A 19,497-nucleotide genomic window follows, 5' to 3' on the forward strand; every position below is an offset into this window, starting at 1 on the left:
ACGTCGGTAGCCATGAAGTGCTTTGAAAGGCTGGTCATGGCTCACATCAACAGCATCCTCCCGAACACCCTAGATCCCCTCCAATTTGCATACCGCCCCAACAGATCCACAGATGACGCAATCTCAAACACACTCCACACTGCCCTTTCAAAAGGAACACCTATGTGAGAATGCTGTTCATTGACTACAGTTCAACACCATAGTGCCCACAAAGCTCATCACTAAGCTAAGGACTCTGGAACTAAACACCTCCCTCTGCAACTGGATTTTGGACATCCTGACGGGCCACCCCCAGGTGGTAAGAGTAGGCAACAACACATCTGCCACGCTGATCCTTAAAACCTGTTATGGATAGGGGGCAGTATTTTCACGGCCGGATAAAAAACGTACCCGAATTAATCTGTTTATTACTCCTGCCCAGAAACTAGAATATGCATATAATTGTTTGATTTGGATAGAAAACACCCTAAAGTTTCTAAAACTGTTTGAATGGTGTCTGTGAGTATAACAGAACTCATATGGCAGGCCAAAACCTGAGAAGATTCCAAACAGGAAGTGCCCTCTCTGACCATTTCTTGGCCTTCTTTAGCCTCTTTATTGAAAACAGAGGATCTCTGCAGTAACGTGACACTTTCTAAGGCTCCCATAGGCTCTCAGAAGGTGCCAGAACGTTGAATGATGACTCTGCAGTCCCTGGCTGAAAAACAGTAGCGCATTTGGATAGTGGTCGAGCTGAGAACAATGAGACGGGCGTGCGCATGCACGTGAAGAGTCCATTTTACATTTTCAGTCTTTGAATGAAAACGACGTCTCCCGGTCGGAATATTATCGCTATTTTACGAGAAAAATTGCATAAAAATTGATTTTAAACAGCGTTTGACATGCTTCGAAGTACGGTAATGGAATATTTTGAAATTTTTTGTCACGATACGCGCCGGCGCGTCACCCTTCGTTACCCTTCGGATAGTGTCTTGAACGCACGAACAAAACGCCGCTATTTGGATATAACTATGGATTATTTGGAACCAAACCAACATTTGTTGTTGAAGTAGAAGTCCTGGGAGTGTATTCTGACGAAGAACAGCAAAGGTAATCCAATTTTTCTTATAGTAAATCTGAGTTTGGTGAGTACCAAACTTAGTGGGTGTCAAAATAGCTAGCCTGTGATGGCCGGGCTATCTACTCAGAATATTGCAAAATGTGCTTTCACCGAAAAGCTATTTTAAAATCGGACACCACGATTGCATAAAGGAGTTCTGTATCTATAATTCTTAAAATAATTGTTGTTTTTTGTGAACGTTTATCGTGAGTAATTTAGTAAATTCACCGGAAGTGTTCGGTGGGAATGCTAGTTCTGAACGTCACATGCTAATGTAAAAAGCTGGTTGATATAAATATGAACTTGATTGAACAAAACATGCATGTATTGTATAACATAATGTCCTAGGAGTGTCATCTGATGAAGATCATCAAAGGTTAGTGCTGCATTTAGCTGTGGTTTTGGTTTTTGTGACATTATATGCTAGCTTGAAAAATGGGTGTCTGATTATTTCTGGCTGGGTACTCTCCTGACATAATCTAATGTTTTGCTTTCGTTGTAAAGCCTTTTTGAAATCGGACAGTGTGGTTAGATAAAGGAGAGTCTTGTCTTTAAAATGGTGTAAAATAGTCATATGTTTGAAAAATGGAAGTTTTCGGATTTTTGAGGAATTTGTAATTCGCGCCACGCCCTATCATTGGATATTGGAGCGGTGTTCCGCTAGGGGAACATCTAGATGTAAGAGGTTAACACTGGGGCCCCTCAGGGGTGTGTACTTAGTCAACTCCTGTACTCCCTGTTCACCCACGACTGCGTGGCCAAACACGACTCCAACACCATGATTAAGTTTGCTGACGACAACAGTGGTAGGCCTGATCACCGACAACGATGAGACGGCCTATAGGGAGGAGGTCAGAGACCTGGCCGTGTGGTGCCAGGACAACAACCTCTCCCTCAGCGTGTGCAAGACAAATGAGCTGATCGTGGAGTATAGGAAAAGGCGGGCCGAACAGGCCCCCATTAACATCAACGGGGCTGTAGTGGAGCGGGTTGAGAGTTTCCTTGGCGTCCACGTCACCAACAAACTATCATGGTCCAAACATACCAAGACAGTCATGAAGAGGGCACAACAAACCCTATTCCCCCTAAGGAGACTGAAAAGATTTGGCATGGGTCCCCAGATCCTCAAAAGGTTCTACAGCTGCACCATCGACAGCATCCTGACCGGTTGTACCACCGTCTGGTATGGCAACTGCTCGGCATCTGACCGTAAGGCGCTACAGAGGGTAGTGCGAACGGCCCAGTACATCACTGGGGCCAAGCTTCCTGCCATCCAGGACCTATATAATAGGCGGTGTCAGAGGAAAGCCCATAAAATTGTCAGAGACTCCAGTCACCCAAGTTATAGACTGTTTTCTATGCTACCACACGGCAAGCGGTACTGGAGCGCCAAGTCTAGGACCAAAAGGCTCCTCAACAGCTTCTACCCCCCCAAGCCATAAGACTGCTGAACAGCTAATCAAATCGCACCAGACTATTTACATTGACACACCCCCCCTCTCCCTTTTGTACACGGCTGCTACTCGCTGTTTATTATCTATGCATAGTCACTTCACCCCCACCTACATGTCCAAATTACCTCAACTAACCTGTACCCCCGCACACTGACTCAATACCGGTGCCCCCTGTATATAGCCTCGTTATTGTTATGTTATTGTGTTACTTTTATTTTTTATTTTAGTCTACTTGGTAAATCTTGTCTTAACTCTTGTTGAACTGCACTGTTGGTTAAGGGCTTGTCAGTCAGCATTTCACAGTAAGGTTTACATATGTTGTATTCGGCACATGTGACTAATAAAGTTTGATTTGATATACAAGTACATATTTACATACCAATTAGGGGAGATTTACATCTTAATCACGGCAAGCCGTGTGTTTGGCGCTACGTTAGGACGTTGCTACGGTAATGAGATGGGACTCCGCTGTGCTCCCTCATCCAGATGCTGATGCGGCGGCAGACGACTCCTTGCCGCCATCGGTACCGGCGGCGAGACGTCCCTGGAACCAGCCACCGGCATGATCCGGTAATATACTGTTAATTATATCTTAAATACCAACAAGGTGTGAGCCGCCACCCGTAGATAACGTGCCAAATAGGAAGGAGAAAAATTATAAACACATTTCATATGCGGTGACTTGAGCCGGGAGTGTGTATCAGCTGTCAATCAAATGCCAGCTTCCCCTAACGTATGGCCTCTTAATTGGTCATATTCAGACTCATAATGAGAGGATCATCTTAAAGGGGTGCATGTCGTTGACTGGCGTCTCGTGGATGTTATCAGAACAACTGCCAGTGTAGTATGAATAGAGAATGAAAAAGGGTCAAAGAGATGGAGACAGAGATGGAGACAGGCTACTCTAGGCTTACCCATCTCTTTCACTACCAAAGCTCTTCAGCCTAAAAGGGCTGACATGGTAAGTTGATGAAAGTTAATAGATGACAAATTATTATGGAAAAATCTGTGTGTACTGACCCCATAAACCAGTGTTCAGAGAGAACCTGCCCAAGGCTCCCACTTCCCTCTGTGGTTTCAGACGGAGTTCAGTTCCAAACCTCAAACCACCAGCCCATGTCAGCTAAAAGAACAAACCACAATGGTGTCCTTGAATAGACTTTAAAAACAGTGAGAGGAAGTGCAGACTTTCTCTTAAACACTTTAATTGGGGCTAGGCCCCTTTTTTCTCCACTTCCTGTCTGAATGACGTGCCCAAAGTAAAGCCAGGATATGCATATAATTGGTACCATTGGAAAGAAAACACTTTGAAGTTTGTATAAATGTTAAAATAATGTAGGAGACTATAGCACAATAGATATGGTAGGAGAAAATCCCAAGAAAAACCAACCGGGAATCTTTTTTCTGTTGAGAGACCATCCTCTTAGAAATGAAAGAGAAAGGTCATATTGAAAATTAGCTCCCTGGATGCAATTCCTATGCCTTCCACAGGGTGTCAGCAGTCTATGTTCAAGGTTTCAGGCTGTAACTTCAAAAACGAATAAGAAATATCCATTTTAGCAGAAGGACACCGTCTTGGAAATTCTTGTTTGCGCGCGCTAAAAAGACATTACGCACCTGCTAATGCTATTGAACAAACTTCTTTCCGTAATAAATATTATAGTTTGATTACAGTTTAAGATATCTGAGGAGTAAATAGAAATGTATTTTGACTTGTAGAAACATCGTTTAGGGGTAGATTTTTGGATTCATTTCTCTGCATGTTGAATGAGTGGATTACTCAAATCGACAGCGCCAACTAAACATACTTTTTGGGATATAAATAAGAATTTTATCTAACAAAACAACACTACATGTTTTAGCTGGGACCCTGTGGATGACAAATCAAAGGAAGATTTTCAAAAAGTAAGTGAATATTTCATCGTTATTTGTGAATGTATGAAACCTGTGCCGGTGGAAAAATATTTTGATGTGGGGCGCCATACTCAAACAATCGCATGGCATGTTTGTGTTGTAATAGCTACTGTAAATCGGACAGCGCAGTTAGATTAACAAGAATTTAAGTTGTCAGCCGATATAAGACACTTATATGTACATAAATGTTTAAAATCCATAGTATTTATGATTATTTATTTGAATTGCGCAACCTCCAGTTTCACCGGAAGTTGTCCCGCTAGCGGGACCCCTAGCCCTAAGAAGCGCTTTAACTGCTTCCTGTAGACTCTCATCAGTCCTAAAACACATCTCCTTACTCCAACTTCCTCTCCTCCTCTCACACCATACCCCTCATAATGCCTTGTCAAGGCCCACCTAAGGTAAACTCGTTATTCATTTTCACACTTCTGAGGAGAAGAGAAGGTACTAGAGGAGAGGGTGTATCTACTGAGGAGAAGAGGGGGTACTAGAGGAGAGGGTGTATCTACTGAGGAGATGAGGAGAATAGAAGGTACTAGAGGAGAATAGAAAGTACTGGAGGTAAGGGTGTATCTACTGAGGAGAAGAGGAGAGGAGAAGGTACATGAGGTGAGGGTGTATCTACTGAGGAGAAGAGGAGAATAGAAGGTACTAGAGGAGAATAGAAGGTACTAGAGGTGAGGGTGTATCTACTGAGGAGAAGAGGAGAATAGAAGGTACTAGAGGAGAGGAGAAGGTACTAGAGGTGAGGGTGTATCTACTGAGGAGAAGAGGAGAATAGAAGGTACATGAGGTGAGGGTGTATCTACTGAGGAGAAGAGGAGAATAGAAGGTACTAGAGGAGAATAGAAGGTACTAGAGGTGAGGATGTATCTACTGAGGAGAAGAGGAGAATAGAAGGTACATGAGGTGAGGGTGTATCTACTGAGGAGAAGAGGGGAATAGAAGGTACTAGAGGAGAATAGAAGGTACTAGAGGTGAGGATGTATCTACTGAGGAGAAGAGGAGAGGAGAAGGTACTAGAGGAGAGGGAGTATCTACTGAGGAGAAGAGGACAATATAAGGTACTAGAGGAGAGGAGAAGGTACTAGAGGTGAGGGTGTATCTACTGAGGAGAAGAGGAGAATAGAAGGTACTAGAGGAGAGGAGAAGGTACTAGAGGAGAATAGAAGGTACTAGAGGTGAGGGTGTATCTACTGAGGAGAAGAGGAGAAGGTACTAGAGGAGAGTAGAAGGTACTAGAGGAGAGGGTGTATCTACTGAGGAGAAGAGGAGAGGAGAAGGTACTAGAGGTGAGGGTGTATCTACTGAGGAGAAGAGGAGAGTAGAAGGTACTAGAGGTGAATAGAAGGTACTAGAGGTGAGGGTGTATCTACTGAGGAGAAGAGGAGAGTAGAAGGTACTAGAGGTGAGGGTGTGTCTACTGAGGAGAAGAGGACAATAGAAGGTACTAGAGGAGAGGGTGTATCTACTGAGGAGAAGAGGAGAGTAGAAGGTACTAGAGGTGAATAGAAGGTACTAGAGGTGAGGGTGTATCTACTGAGGAGAAGAGGAGAGTAGAAGGTACTAGAGAAGAGGAGAAGGTACTAGAGGTGAGGGTGTATCTACTGAGGAGAAGAGGAGATTAGAAGGTACTAGAGGAGAGGATGTATCTACTGAGGAGAAGAGGAGAAGGTACTAGAGGAGAGGATGTATCTACTGAGGAGAAGAGGAGAAGGTATTAGAAGAGAGAGTGTATCTACTGAGGAGAAGAGGAGAAGGTACTAGAGGAGAGAGTGTATCTACTGAGGAGAAGAGAAGGTACTAGAGGAGAGGGTGTATCTACTGAGGAGAAGAGAAGGTACTAGAGGAGAGGATGTATCTACTGAGGAGAGGAGAAGGTACTAGAGGAGAGGGTGTATCTACTGAGGAGAAGAGGAGAAGGTACTCGAGGAGAGGATGTATCTACTGAGGAGAGGAGAAGGTACTAAAGGTGAGGGTGTATCTACTGAGGAGAAGAGGAGAAGGTACTCGAGGAGAGGGTGTATCTACTGAGGAGAAGAGGAGAAGGTACTAGAAGAGAGAGTGTATCTACTGAGGAGAAGGTACTCGAGGAGAGGGTGTATCTACTGAGGAGAAGAGGAGAAGGTACTATAGCTACTATATTTACAGGACTAAAAGCTAACCTTGGACACATGCACAACTCAAACGTTTGCTCTTATACTGTAAAGAGAAGACAGGGACAAAGCTATTACAGTGGAGGGTGTGTGAGTAGGGGAGGAGTGAGAAAGGGGGAAAGACAGAGGGGAGGAGTGAGAAGGGGGAAACACAGAAGAGAGGTGATGTTGGGCGAGTGAGGCGAAGGCTTTTTCTCAAACACGCCCCCCTCATGGGGTGATGTGAGGGGTGGGGCAGGAAGGAGAGGCCAGGGTAGGGCGATCCCTGGATACCCTGCAGGGGTTTGGGCAGAGTTCCAGGCACACACCCCCTTTGGCACCTGCTAGACACACCCTCCTCTCTGATGCCCATAGCAGTGACATCAGCAGCACTCGTCTCCACGAACCATCCAAAGCACACACCCACTGATGTTTGTCAGGTGATGTGAATGATTATGGTTAGCAAATCAGGTGAACCTGACACTACAGTCACAACAAATGAGAACAGACACTTTGTTACAAACTGTTACTATAATTTCTTACGGAAAGACCAAAAGCCAACTTAAAAAAGCTCACTATGATGATAGATGGAGCGAGAAGAATGAGAAAGGGGGGAGAAGAAAGAGAAATGCAGAGAGCCCTCCTATACACACAGGAAACTTGCTGAAACTCAGCCTGCTCTGATATTCACTGCTACACATGCTTTAGTGCTCCACTCCTCACTCGCCTAAGCATGCAAGGCCCCCTTCCACTCTCACACACACACACACACACACACACACACACACACACACACACACACACACACACACACACACACACACACACACACACACACACACACACACACAACACAATCTCACCAGACAAAGTTCTGAGCCACACAGAGAGAAGCAAATACAGTTGAAGTCGGACATTTACATACACCTTAGCCAAATACATTTAAAGTCAGTTTTTCACAATTCCTGACATTTAATCCTAGTAGAAATTCCCTGTCTTAGGTCAGTTAGGATCACCACTTTATTTTAAGAATGTGAAATGTCAGAATAATAGTAGAGAGAATGATTTATTTCAGCTTTTATTCCTTTCATCACATTCCCAGTGGGTCAGAAGTTTACATACACTCATTGAGTATTTGGTAGCATTGGCTTTAAATTGTTTAACTAGGGTCAAATGTTTTGGGTAGCCTTCCACAAGCTTCCCACAATAAGTTGGGTGAATTTTGGCCCATTCCTCCTGACAGAGCTGGTGTAACTGAGTCAGGTTTGTAGGCGTCCTTGCTCGCTGATGCTTTTTCAGTTCTGCCCACACATTTTCTATAGGATTGAGGTCAGGGCTTTGTGATGGCCACTCCAATACCTTGACTTTGTTGTCCTTAAGCCATTTTGCCACAACTTGGAAGTATGCTTGGGGTCATTGGCCATTTGAAAGACCCATTTGCGACCAAGCTTTTAACTTCCTGACTGATGTCTTGAGATGTTGCTTCAATATATCCACATTCTTTTCCTACCTCATTATGCCATCTAATTTGTGAAGTGCACCAGTCCCTCCTGCAGCAAAGCACCCCCACAACATGATGCTGCCACCCCCATGCTTCACGGTTGGAATGGTGTTCTTCGGCTTGCAAGCCTCCCCCTTTTTCCTTGAAACATTACGATGGTCATTATGGCCAAACAGTTCTATTTTTGTTTCATCAGACCAGAGGACATTTCTACAAAAAGTACGATTTTTGTCCCCATTTGCAGTTGCAAACCGTAGTCTGGCTTTTTATGGCGGTTTTGGAGCAGTGGCTTCTTCCTTGCTGAGCGGCCTTTCAGGTTATGTCGATATAGGACTTGTTTACTGTGGATATAGATACTTTTGTACCTGTTTCCTCCAGCATCTTCACAAGGTCCTTTGCTGTTGTTCTGGGTTTGATTTGCACTTTTCGCACCAAAGTACGTTCATCTCTAGGAGACAGAACGCATCTCCTTCCTGAGCGGTATGATGGCTGCGTGGTCCCATGGTGTTTATACTTGCATACTATTGTTTGTACAGATGAACATGGTACCTTCAAGTGTTTGGAAATTGCTCCCAAGGATGAACCAGACTTGTGGAGGACAAAATATTTTTTCTGTGGTCTTGGCTGATTTCTTTTGATTTTCCCATGATGTCAAGCAAAGAGGCACTGAGTTTGAAGGTATGCCTTGAAATACATCCACAGGTACACCTCCAATAGGCTAATTGACATAATTTGAATCAATCAGAAGCTTCTAAAGCCATGACATTTTCTGGAATTCTCCAAACGGTTTAAAGGCACAGTCAACTTAGTATATGTAAACTTCGGACCCACTGGAATTGTGATAAAGTGAATTATAAGTGAAATAATCTGTCTGTAAACAATTGCTGTAAAAATTACTTGTGTCATGCACAAAGTAGATGTCCTAACCGACTTGCCAAAACTATAGTTTGTTAACAAGAAATGTATAGTGGTTGAAAAACGAGTTTTAATGACTCCAACATAAGTGTATGTAAACTTCCGACTTCAACTGTACATGCATGATCACACACACACTCTCTCTCTCTCACATGTCTTCAGAGGGGTACAGGAAGCACACTACACTGATTTAAACATAACTTTGTACATTACAGATATACTCTCTCTCTGTGTGATATTTCTGGTGACGACAACGGCTGAGAGGGCAAGGGATGAATATGAATGTGGTTTTAAAAAAGTTTTAGAGCCGAGTGTTGTTTAACTTGCTGTTTAAGCTGTTTAACTTCCAATGTCCTCAGAGCGTTGCATGCCACGGTGGAAGACAAGGACGCTGGGCTCTGAGATCTCTCAAAGACATCAAAGACTCAGATCTCAAAGACAGAGACTGAGAGAAGTCTGATTTCTGACTCCGCGAGTTAAAATCCTTGAATACAATCCGACACGAAAGATCTCAGTTCACAACTAAGAGTAAATCTGATCTAACTTCAACACTTTCTTTTGTTGCATTACACTTGTGCTTTGGCAATACACATATGACCTTCATGTCTTAAAGTAATGAGATAGATATATATATATATCTATATATATATATATACACACACACACACACACACACACACACACACACACACACACACACACACAGTACCAGTCAAAAGTTTGGATACACCTACTCATTCAAGGGGTTCTTTATTTTGACTATTTTCTATATTGTAGAATAATAGTGAAGACATCAAAACTATGAAATAACATATGGAATCAAGTAGCAACCAAAAAAGTGTTAAATAAATTCTTAAATATAGCCACCCATTTCCTTGATGACAGCTTTGCACACTTTTTGCGTTGTCTCACGTGTATCGCAGCAGAATGCTGTGGTAGCCATGCTGGTTAAGAGTGCCTTGAATTCTAAATAAATCAGTGACAGTGTCACCAGCAAAGCACCCCCACACCTCCTCCTCCATGCTTCACAGTGGGAACCACACATGCAGAGATCATCTGTTCACCTACTCTGCCTCTCACAAAGACACAGAGGTTGGAACCAAAAATCGCAAATTTGGACTCATCAGACCAAAGAACAGATTTCCACCGGTCTAACATTCATTGCTCATCTTTCTTGGCCCAAGCATGTACTTTCTACTGTATGTGCTTTAAAGCTGCACTATGCAGAAATCTCTCCATTTCCTGGTTGCTAAAATTCTAATAGTTCGCCTAATTTTTGTTTATGTGAAAAAACAAGCAAGTATAGCGTAGAGAATCATTATACCATCTAAACCTCTGTGAAATATATTTTACATAAACAAAAATATTGAATTTTCAGCTGTTTGAAGTTAGTGTACAAATCCAAAAGTAAAAGACACAAAAACAAAACTTAAGAACGGGAAGAAAAGAAATAGCGCCCATAGAACATATATACGGCTTCTTAGACTTGCTTTCAATGAGAATGACAGATCGCCCAAAATGTGAACTATTGCAGCTTTAAATATGCTACATTTCAGTGACTAATACCTCTGGTCATACCTTTAGTATGCACAGACTCATGCATGCACAAGCACCCTAATGTACAGGGTCTCTCCCAACATCAGGCCGTCCCCGCCAAATGGCCGTCCCCGCCAAACGTCAGATGGCCGTCCCCGCCAAACGTCAGATGGCCGTCCTCGCCAAACGTCAGATGGCCGTCCCCGCCAAACGTCAGATGGCCGTCCCCGCCAAACGTCAGATGGCCGTCCCCGCCAAATGGCCGTCCCCGCCAAACGTCAGATGGCCGTCCTCGCCAAACGTCAGATGGCCGTCCTCGCCAAACGTCAGATGGCCGTCCTCGCCAAACGTCAGATGGCCGTCCTCGCCAAACGTCAGATGGCCGTCCCCGCCAAACGTCAGATGGCCGATCCCGCCAAACGTCAGATGGCCGTCCCCGCCAAACGTCAGATGGCCGTCCCCGCCAAATGGCCGTCCCCGCCAAACGTCAGATGGCCGTCCTCGCCAAACGTCAGATGGCCGTCCCCGCCAAACGTCAGATGGCCGTCCCCGCCAAACGTCAGATGGTCGTCCCCGCCAAATGGCCGTCCCCGCCAAACGTCAGATGGCCGTCCTCGCCAAACGTCAGATGGCCGTCCTCGCCAAACGTCAGATGGCCGTCCTCGCCAAACGTCAGATGGCCGTCCTCGCCAAACGTCAGATGGCCGTCCCCGCCAAACGTCAGATGGCCGTCCCCGACAAACGTCAGATGGCCGTCCCCGCCAAACGTCAGATGGCCGTCCCCGCTAAATGGCCGTCCCCGCCAAACGTCAGATGGCCGTCCCGCCAAACGTCAGATGGCCGTCCTCGCCAAACGTCAGATGGCCGTCCCCGCCAAACGTCAGATGGCCGTCCCCGCCAAACGTCAGATGGCCGTCCCCGCCAAATGGCCGTCCCCGCCAAACGTCAGATGGCCGTCCTCGCCAAATGGCCGTCCCCGCCAAACGTCAGATGGCCGTCCTCGCCAAATGGCCGTCCTCGCCAAACGGCCGTCCTCGCCAAACGTCAGATGGCCGTCCTCGCCAAACGTCAGATGGCCGTCCTCGCCAAACGTCAGATGGCCGTCCTCGCCAAACGTCAGATGGCCATCCCCGCCAAACGTCAGATGGCCGTCCCCGCCAAACGTCAGATGGCCGTCCCCGACAAACGTCAGATGGCCGTCCCCGCCAAACGTCAGATGGCGTCCTCGCCAAACGTCAGATGGCCGTCCCCGCCAAACATCAGATGGCCGTCCCCGACAAACGTCAGATGGCCGTCCCCGCCAAACGTGATGGCCGTCCCCGCCAAACGTCAGATGGGTGTCCCCGCCAAACGGTCGTCCCCGACAAACGTCAGATGGCCGACCTCGCCAAACATCAGATGGCCGTCCCCGCCAAATGGCCGTCCCCGCCAAACGGCCGTCCCCGCCAAACGTCAGATGGCAGTCCTCGCCAAACGTCAGATGGGCGTCCTCGCCAAACGTCAGATGGCCGTCCTCGCCAAACGTCAGATGGCCGTCCTCGCCAAACGACAGATGGCCGTCCCCGCCAAACGTCAGATGGCCGTCCCCGCCAAACGTCAGATGGCCGTCCCCGCCAAACGTCAGATGGCCGTCCCCGACAAACGTCAGATGGCCGTCCCCGACAAACGTCAGATGGCCGTCCCCGCCAAACGTCAGATGGCCGTCCCCGCCAAACGTCAGATGGCCGTCCTCGCCAAACGTCAGATGGCCGTCCTCGCCAAACGTCAGATGGCCGTCCTCGCCAAACGTCAGATGGCCGTCCCCGCCAAACGTCAGATGGCCGTCCCCGCCAAACGTCAGATGGCCGTCCCCGACAAACGTCAGATGGCCGTCCCCGCCAAACGTCAGATGGCCGTCCCCGCCAAACGTCAGATGGCCGTCCCCGCCAAACGTCAGATGGCCGTCCCCGCCAAACGTGATGGCCGTCCCTGCCAAACGTGATGGCCGTTCCCGCCAAACGTCAGATGGGTGTCCCCGCCAAACGGTCGTCCCCGACAAACGTCAGATGGCCGACCTCGCCAAACATCAGATGGCCGTCCCCGCCAAACGGCCGTCCCCGCCAAACGTCAGATGGCCGTCCCCGCCAAACGGCCGTCCCCGCCAAACGTCAGATGGCAGTCCTCGCCAAACGTCAGATGGCCGTCCTCGCCAAACGTCAGATGGCCGTCCCCAACAAACGTCAGATGGCCGTCCCCGCCAAACGTCAGATGGCCGTCCTCGCCAAACGACAGATGGCCGTCCCCGCCAAACGTCAGATGGCCGTCCCCGCCAAACGTCAGATGGCCGTCCCCGCCAAACGTGATGGCCGTCCCCGCCAAACGTCAGATGGGCGTCCCCGCCAAACGGTCGTCCCCGACAAACGTCAGATGGCCGACCTCGCCAAACATCAGATGGCCGTCCCCGCCAAACGGCCGTCCCCGGCAAACGGCCGTCCCCGCCAAACGTCAGATGGCAGTCCTCGCCAAACGTCAGATGGCAGTCCTCGCCAAACGTCAGATGGCCGTCCTCGCCAAACGTCAGATGGCCGTCCCCGCCAAACGTCAGATGGCCGTCCCCGCCAAACGTCAGATGGCCGTCCTCGCCAAACGTCAGATGGCCGTCCCCGCCAAACGTCAGATGGCCGTCCCCGCCAAACGTCAGATGGCCGTCCCCGACAAACGTCAGATGGCCGTCCCCGCCAAACGTGATGGCCGTCCCCGCCAAACGTCAGATGGGCGTCCCCGCCAAACGGTCGTCCCCGACAAACGTCAGATGGCCGTCCCCGCCATACGTCCGTCCCCGCCAAACGTCCGTCCCCGCCAAACGTCAGATGGCCGTCCCCGCCATACGGCCATCCCCGCCAAACGTCAGATGGCCGTCCTCGCCAAACGTCAGATGGCCGTCCCCGACAAACGGCCGACCCCGCCAAACGTCAGATGGCCGTCCCCGCCAAACGTCAGATGGCCGTCCTCGCCAAACGTCAGATGGCCGTCCTCGCCAAACGTCAGATGGCCGTTCCCGCCAAACGGCCGTCCCCGCCAAACGGCCGTCCCCACCAAACGTCAGATGGCTGTCCCCACAAACGGCCGCCCCACCAAACGTCAGATGGCCGTCCCCGCCAAACGTCAGATGGCCGACCTCGCCAAACGTCAGATGGCTGTCCCCGCCAAACGGCCGACCCCGCCAAACGTCAGATGGCCGTCCCCGCCAAATGGCCGTCCCCGCCCAACGGCCGTCCCCACCAAACGTCAGATGGCCGTCCCCGCCAAACGTCAGATGGCCGTCCTCGCCAAATGGCCGTCACCGCCAAACGTCAGATGGCCGTCCCCGCCAAACGGCCGTCCCCACCAAACGTCAGATGGCTGTCCCCACAAACGGCCGCCTCCACCAAACGTCAGATGGCCGTCCCCGCCAAACGTCAGATGGCCGACCTCGCCAAACGTCAGACGGCCGTCCTCGCCAAACGTCAGATGGCCGTCCTCGCAAAACGTCAGATGGCCGTCCCCGCCAAACGGCCGTCCCCACCAAACGTCAGATGGCCGTCCTCGCCAAACGTCAGATGGCCGTCCCCGCCAAACGTCAGATGGCCGTCCCCGCAAAACGTCAGATGGCCGTCCCCGACAAACGTCAGATGGCTGTCTCCGACAAACGTGATGGCCGTCCCCGCCAAACGTCAGATGGGCGTCCCCGCCAAACGGTCGTCCCCGACAAACGTCAGATGGCCGTCCCCGCCAAACGGCCGTCCCCGCCAAACGTCAGATGGCCGTCCCCGCCAAACGGCCATCCCCGCCAAACGTCAGATGGCCGTCCTCGCCAAACGTCAGATGGCAGTCCCCGCCAAACGGCCGACCCCGCCAAACGTCAGATGGCCGTCCCCGCCAAACGTCAGATTGTCGTCCTCGCCAAATGTCAGATGGCCGTCCCCGCCAAACGTCAGATGGCCGTCCCCGCCAAACGGCCGTCCCCACCAAACGTCAGATGGCCGTCCCCGCCAAACGGCCGTCCCCGCCAAAAGGCCGTCCCCACCAAACGTCAGATGGCTGTCCCCACAAACGGCCGCCCCACCAAACGTCAGATGGCCGTCCCCGCCAAACGTCAGATGGCCGACCTCGCCAAACGTCAGATGGCTGTCCCCGCCAAACGGCCGTCCCCGCCAAACGTCCGTCCCCGCCAAACGTCAGATGGCCGTCCCCGCCATACGGCCATCCCCGCCAAACGTCAGATGGCCGTCCTCGCCAAATGGCCGTCCCCGCCAAACGTCAGATGGCCGTCCTCGCCAAATGGCCGTCCTCGCCAAACGGCCGTCCTCGCCAAACGTCAGATGGCCGTCCTCGCCAAACGTCAGATGGCCGTCCTCGCCAAACGTCAGATGGCCGTCCTCGCCAAACGTCAGATGGCCATCCCCGCCAAACGTCAGATGGCCGTCCCCGCCAAACGTCAGATGGCCGTCCCCGACAAACGTCAGATGGCCGTCCCCGCCAAACGTCAGATGGCGTCCTCGCCAAACGTCAGATGGCCGTCCCCGCCAAACGTCAGATGGCCGTCCCCGACAAACGTCAGATGGCCGTCCCCGCCAAACGTGATGGCCGTCCCCGCCAAACGTCAGATGGGTGTCCCCGCCAAACGGTCGTCCCCGACAAACGTCAGATGGCCGACCTCGCCAAACATCAGATGGCCGTCCCCGCCAAACGGCCGTCCCCGCCAAACGGCCGTCCCCGCCAAACGTCAGATGGCAGTCCTCGCCAAACGTCAGATGGCCGTCCTCGCCAAACGTCAGATGGCCGTCCCCGCCAAACGTCAGATGGCCGTCCCCGCTAAACGACAGATGGCCGTCCCGCTAAACGTCAGATGGCCGTCCTCGCTAAACGTCAGATGGCCGTCCTCGCTAAACGTCAGATGGCCGTCCCCGCTAAACGTCAGATGGCCGTCCCGCCAAACGTCAGATGGCCGTCCCCGACAAACGTCAGATGGCCGTCCCCGCTAAACGTCAGATGGCCGTCCCCGCCAAACGTCAGATGGCCGTCCCCGCTAAACGTCAGATGGCCGTCCTCGCCAAACGTCAGATGGCCGTCCTCGCCAAACGTCAGATGGCCGTCCTCGCCAAACGTCAGATTGCCGTCCTCGCCAAACGTCAGATGGCCGTCCCCGCCAAACGTCAGATGGCCGTCCCCGCCAAACGTCAGATGGCCGTCCCCGACAAACGTCAGATGGCCGTCCCCGCCAAACGTCAGATGGCCGTCCCCGCCAAACGTCAGATGGCCGTCCCCGCCAAACGTGATGGCCGTCCCCGCCAAACGTGATGGCCGTTCCCGCCAAACGTCAGATGGGTGTCCCCGCCAAACGGTCGTCCCCGACAAACGTCAGATGGCCGACCTCGCCAAACATCAGATGGCCGTCCCCGCCAAACGTCAGATGGCAGTCCTCGCCAAACGTCAGATGGCCGTCCTCGCCAAACGTCAGATGGCCGTCCCCAACAAACGTCAGATGGCCGTCCCCGCCAAACGTCAGATGGCCGTCCTCGCCAAACGACAGATGGCCGTCCCCGCCAAACGTCAGATGGCCGTCCCCGCCAAACGTCAGATGGCCGTCCCCGCCAAACGTGATGGCCGTCCCCGCCAAACGTCAGATGGGCGTCCCCGCCAAACGGTCGTCCCCGACAAACGTCAGATGGCCGACCTCGCCAAACATCAGATGGCCGTCCCGCTAAACGGCCGTCCCCGGCAAACGGCCGTCCCGCTAAACGTCAGATGGCAGTCCTCGCCAAACGTCAGATGGCAGTCCTCGCCAAACGTCAGATGGCCGTCCTCGCCAAACGTCAGATGGCCGTCCCCGTAAACGTCAGATGGCCGTCCCCGCTAAACGTCAGATGGCCGTCCTCGCTAAACGTCAGATGGCCGTCCCGCTAAACGTCAGATGGCCGTCCCCGCTAAACGTCAGATGGCCGTCCCCGACAAACGTCAGATGGCCGTCCCGCCAAACGTGATGGCCGTCCCGCTAAACGTCAGATGGGCGTCCCCGCCAAACGGTCGTCCCCGACAAACGTCAGATGGCCGTCCCGCCATACGTCCGTCCCGCTAAACGTCCGTCCCCGCTAAACGTCAGATGGCCGTCCCGCCAAACGGCCATCCCCGCTAAACGTCAGATGGCCGTCCTCGCTAAACGTCAGATGGCCGTCCCCGACAAACGGCCGACCCCGCTAAACGTCAGATGGCCGTCCCCGCCAAACGTCAGATGGCCGTCCTCGCCAAACGTCAGATGGCCGTCACCGCTAAACGTCAGATGGCCGTTCCCGCCAAACGGCCGTCCCCCACCAAACGTCAGATGGCCGTCCCGCCAAACGGCCGTCCCCGCCAAACGGCCGTCCCCACCAAACGTCAGATGGCTGTCCCCACAAACGGCCGCCCCACCAAACGTCAGATGGCCGTCCCGCCAAACGTCAGATGGCCGACCTCGCCAAACGTCAGATGGCTGTCCCCGCCAAACGGCCGACCCGCTAAACGTCAGATGGCCGTCCCCGCCAAATGGCCGTCCCCGCCCAACGGCCGTCCCCGCCAAACGTCAGATGGCCGTCCCGCCAAACGTCAGATGGCCGTCCTCGCCAAATGGCCGTCACCGCTAAACGTCAGATGGCCGTCCCCGTAAACGGCCGTCCCCCACCAAACGTCAGATGGCTGTCCCCACAAACGGCCGCCTCCACCAAACGTCAGATGGCCGTCCCCGCCAAACGTCAGATGGCCGACCTGCGTAAACGTCAGACGGCCGTCCTCGCCAAACGTCAGATAGCCGTCCTCGCCAAACGTCAGATGGCCGTCCCCGCTAAACGGCCGTCCCCACCAAACGTCAGATGGCCGTCCTCGCCAAACGTCAGATGGCCGTCCCCGCTAAACGTCAGATGGCCGTCCCCGCAAAACGTCAGATGGCCGTCCCCGACAAACGTCAGATGGCTGTCTCCGACAAACGTGATGGCCGTCCCGCCAAACGTCAGATGGGCGTCCCCGCCAAACGGTCGTCCCCGACAAACGTCAGATGGCCGTCCCCGCCAAACGGCCGTCCCCGCTAAACGTCAGATGGCCGTCCCGCTAAACGGCCATCCCCGCTAAACGTCAGATGGCCGTCCTCGCTAAACGTCAGATGGCAGTCCCCGTAAACGGCCGACCCCGCCAAACGTCAGATGGCCGTCCCGCCAAACGTCAGATTGTCGTCCTCGCCAAATGTCAGATGGCCGTCCCCGCTAAACGTCAGATGGCCGTCCCCGCCAAACGGCCGTCCCCCACCAAACGTCAGATGGCCGTCCCCGTAAACGGCCGTCCCCGCCCAAAAGGCCGTCCCCCGCCAAACGTCAGATGGCTGTCCCCACAAACGGCCGCCCCACCAAACGTCAGATGGCCGTCCCCGCCAAACGTCAGATGGCCGACCTCGCCAAACGTCAGATGGCTGTCCCCGCCAAACGGCCGTCCCCGCCAAACGTCCGTCCCCGCCAAACGTCAGATGGCCGTCCCCGCCATAAGGCCATCCCCGCCAAACGTCAGATGGCCGTCCTCGCCAAACGTCAGATGGCCGTCCCCGACAAACGGCCGACCCCACCAAACGTCAGATGGCCGTCCCCGCCAAACGTCAGATGGCCGACCTCGCCAAACGTCAGATGGCTGTCCCCGCCAAACGGCCGTCCCCGCCAAACGGCCGTCCCCACCAAACGTCAGATGGCTGTCCCCACAAACGGCCGCCCCACCAAACGTCAGATGGCCGTCCCCGCCAAACGTCAGATGGCCGACCTCGCCAAACGTCAGATGGCTGTCCCCGCCAAACGGCCGACCCCGCCAAACGTCCGTCCCCGCCAAACGTCAGATGGCCGTCCCCGCCATACGGCCATCCCCGCCAAACGTCAGATGGCCGTCCCCGCCAAACGTCAGATGGCCGACCCCGACAAACGTCAGATGGCCGTCTCCGACAAACGTGATGGCCGTCCCCGCCAAACGTCAGATGGGCGTCCCCGCCAAACGGTCGTCCCCGACAAACGTCAGATGGCCGTCCCCGCCAAACGGCCGTCCCCGCCAAACGTCAGATGGCCGTCCCCGCCAAATGGCCATCCCCGCCAAACGTCAGATGGCAGTCCTCGCCAAACGTCAGATGGCCGTCCCCGCCAAACGGCCGACCCCGCCAAACGTCAGATGGCCGTCCCCGCCAAACGTCAGATTGTCGTCCTCGCCAAATGTCAGATGGCCGTCCCCGCCAAACGGCCGTCCCCGCCAAACGTCAGATGGCCGTCCTCGCCAAACGTCAGATGGCCGTCCCCGCCAAACGTCAGATGGCCGTCCCCGCCAAACGGCCGTCCCCGCCAAACGTCAGATGGCCGTCCCCGCCAAACGGCCGTCCCCGCCAAACGGCCGTCCCCACCAAACGTCAGATGGCTGTCCTCACAAACGGCCGCCCCACCAAACGTCAGATGGCCGTCCCCGCCAAACGTCAGATGGCCGACCTCGCCAAACGTCAGATGGCTGTCCCCGCCAAACGGCCGTCCCCGCCAAACGGCCGTCCCCACCAAACGTCAGATGGCTGTCCCCACAAACGGCCGCCCCACCAAACGTCAGATGGCCGTCCCCGGCAAACGTCAGATGGCCGACCTCGCCAAACGTCAGATGGCTGTCCCCGCCAAACGGCCGACCCCGCCAAACGTCCGTCCCCGCCAAACGTCAGATGGCCGTCCCCGCCATACGGCCATCCCCGCCAAACGTCAGATGGCCGTCCTCGACAAACGTCAGATGGCCGTCCCCGACAAACGGCCGACCCCACCAAACGTCAGATGGCCGTCCCCGCCAAACATCAGATGGCCGACCTCGCCAAACGTCAGATGGCTGTCCCCGCCAAACGGTCGTCCCCGCCAAACGGCCGTCCCCACCAAACGTCAGATGGCTGTCCCCACAAAC

At 53.0% G+C, this 19,497-nt stretch overlaps 1 protein-coding gene and 1 long non-coding RNA gene across 3 annotated transcripts in view; one reads left to right on the forward strand and one right to left on the reverse strand.

Moving 5' to 3' along the window:
- LOC106562585 (elongator complex protein 4) overlaps positions 1 to 19,497 on the reverse strand; it is a 202,193-nt gene that overhangs the window by 42,804 nt on the left and 139,892 nt on the right. The window lies entirely within an intron of this gene.
- LOC123725159 (uncharacterized) lies at positions 5,065 to 6,814 on the forward strand. The gene is made up of 3 exons (XR_006757575.1): positions 5,065 to 5,115; positions 5,620 to 5,682; positions 6,474 to 6,814. It is a non-coding gene; the product is annotated as an uncharacterized lncRNA (long non-coding RNA).

The sequence above is a fragment of the Salmo salar genome, chromosome ssa11, assembly GCF_905237065.1.
Source record: "Salmo salar chromosome ssa11, Ssal_v3.1, whole genome shotgun sequence".
Taxonomy (NCBI): domain Eukaryota; kingdom Metazoa; phylum Chordata; class Actinopteri; order Salmoniformes; family Salmonidae; genus Salmo; species Salmo salar.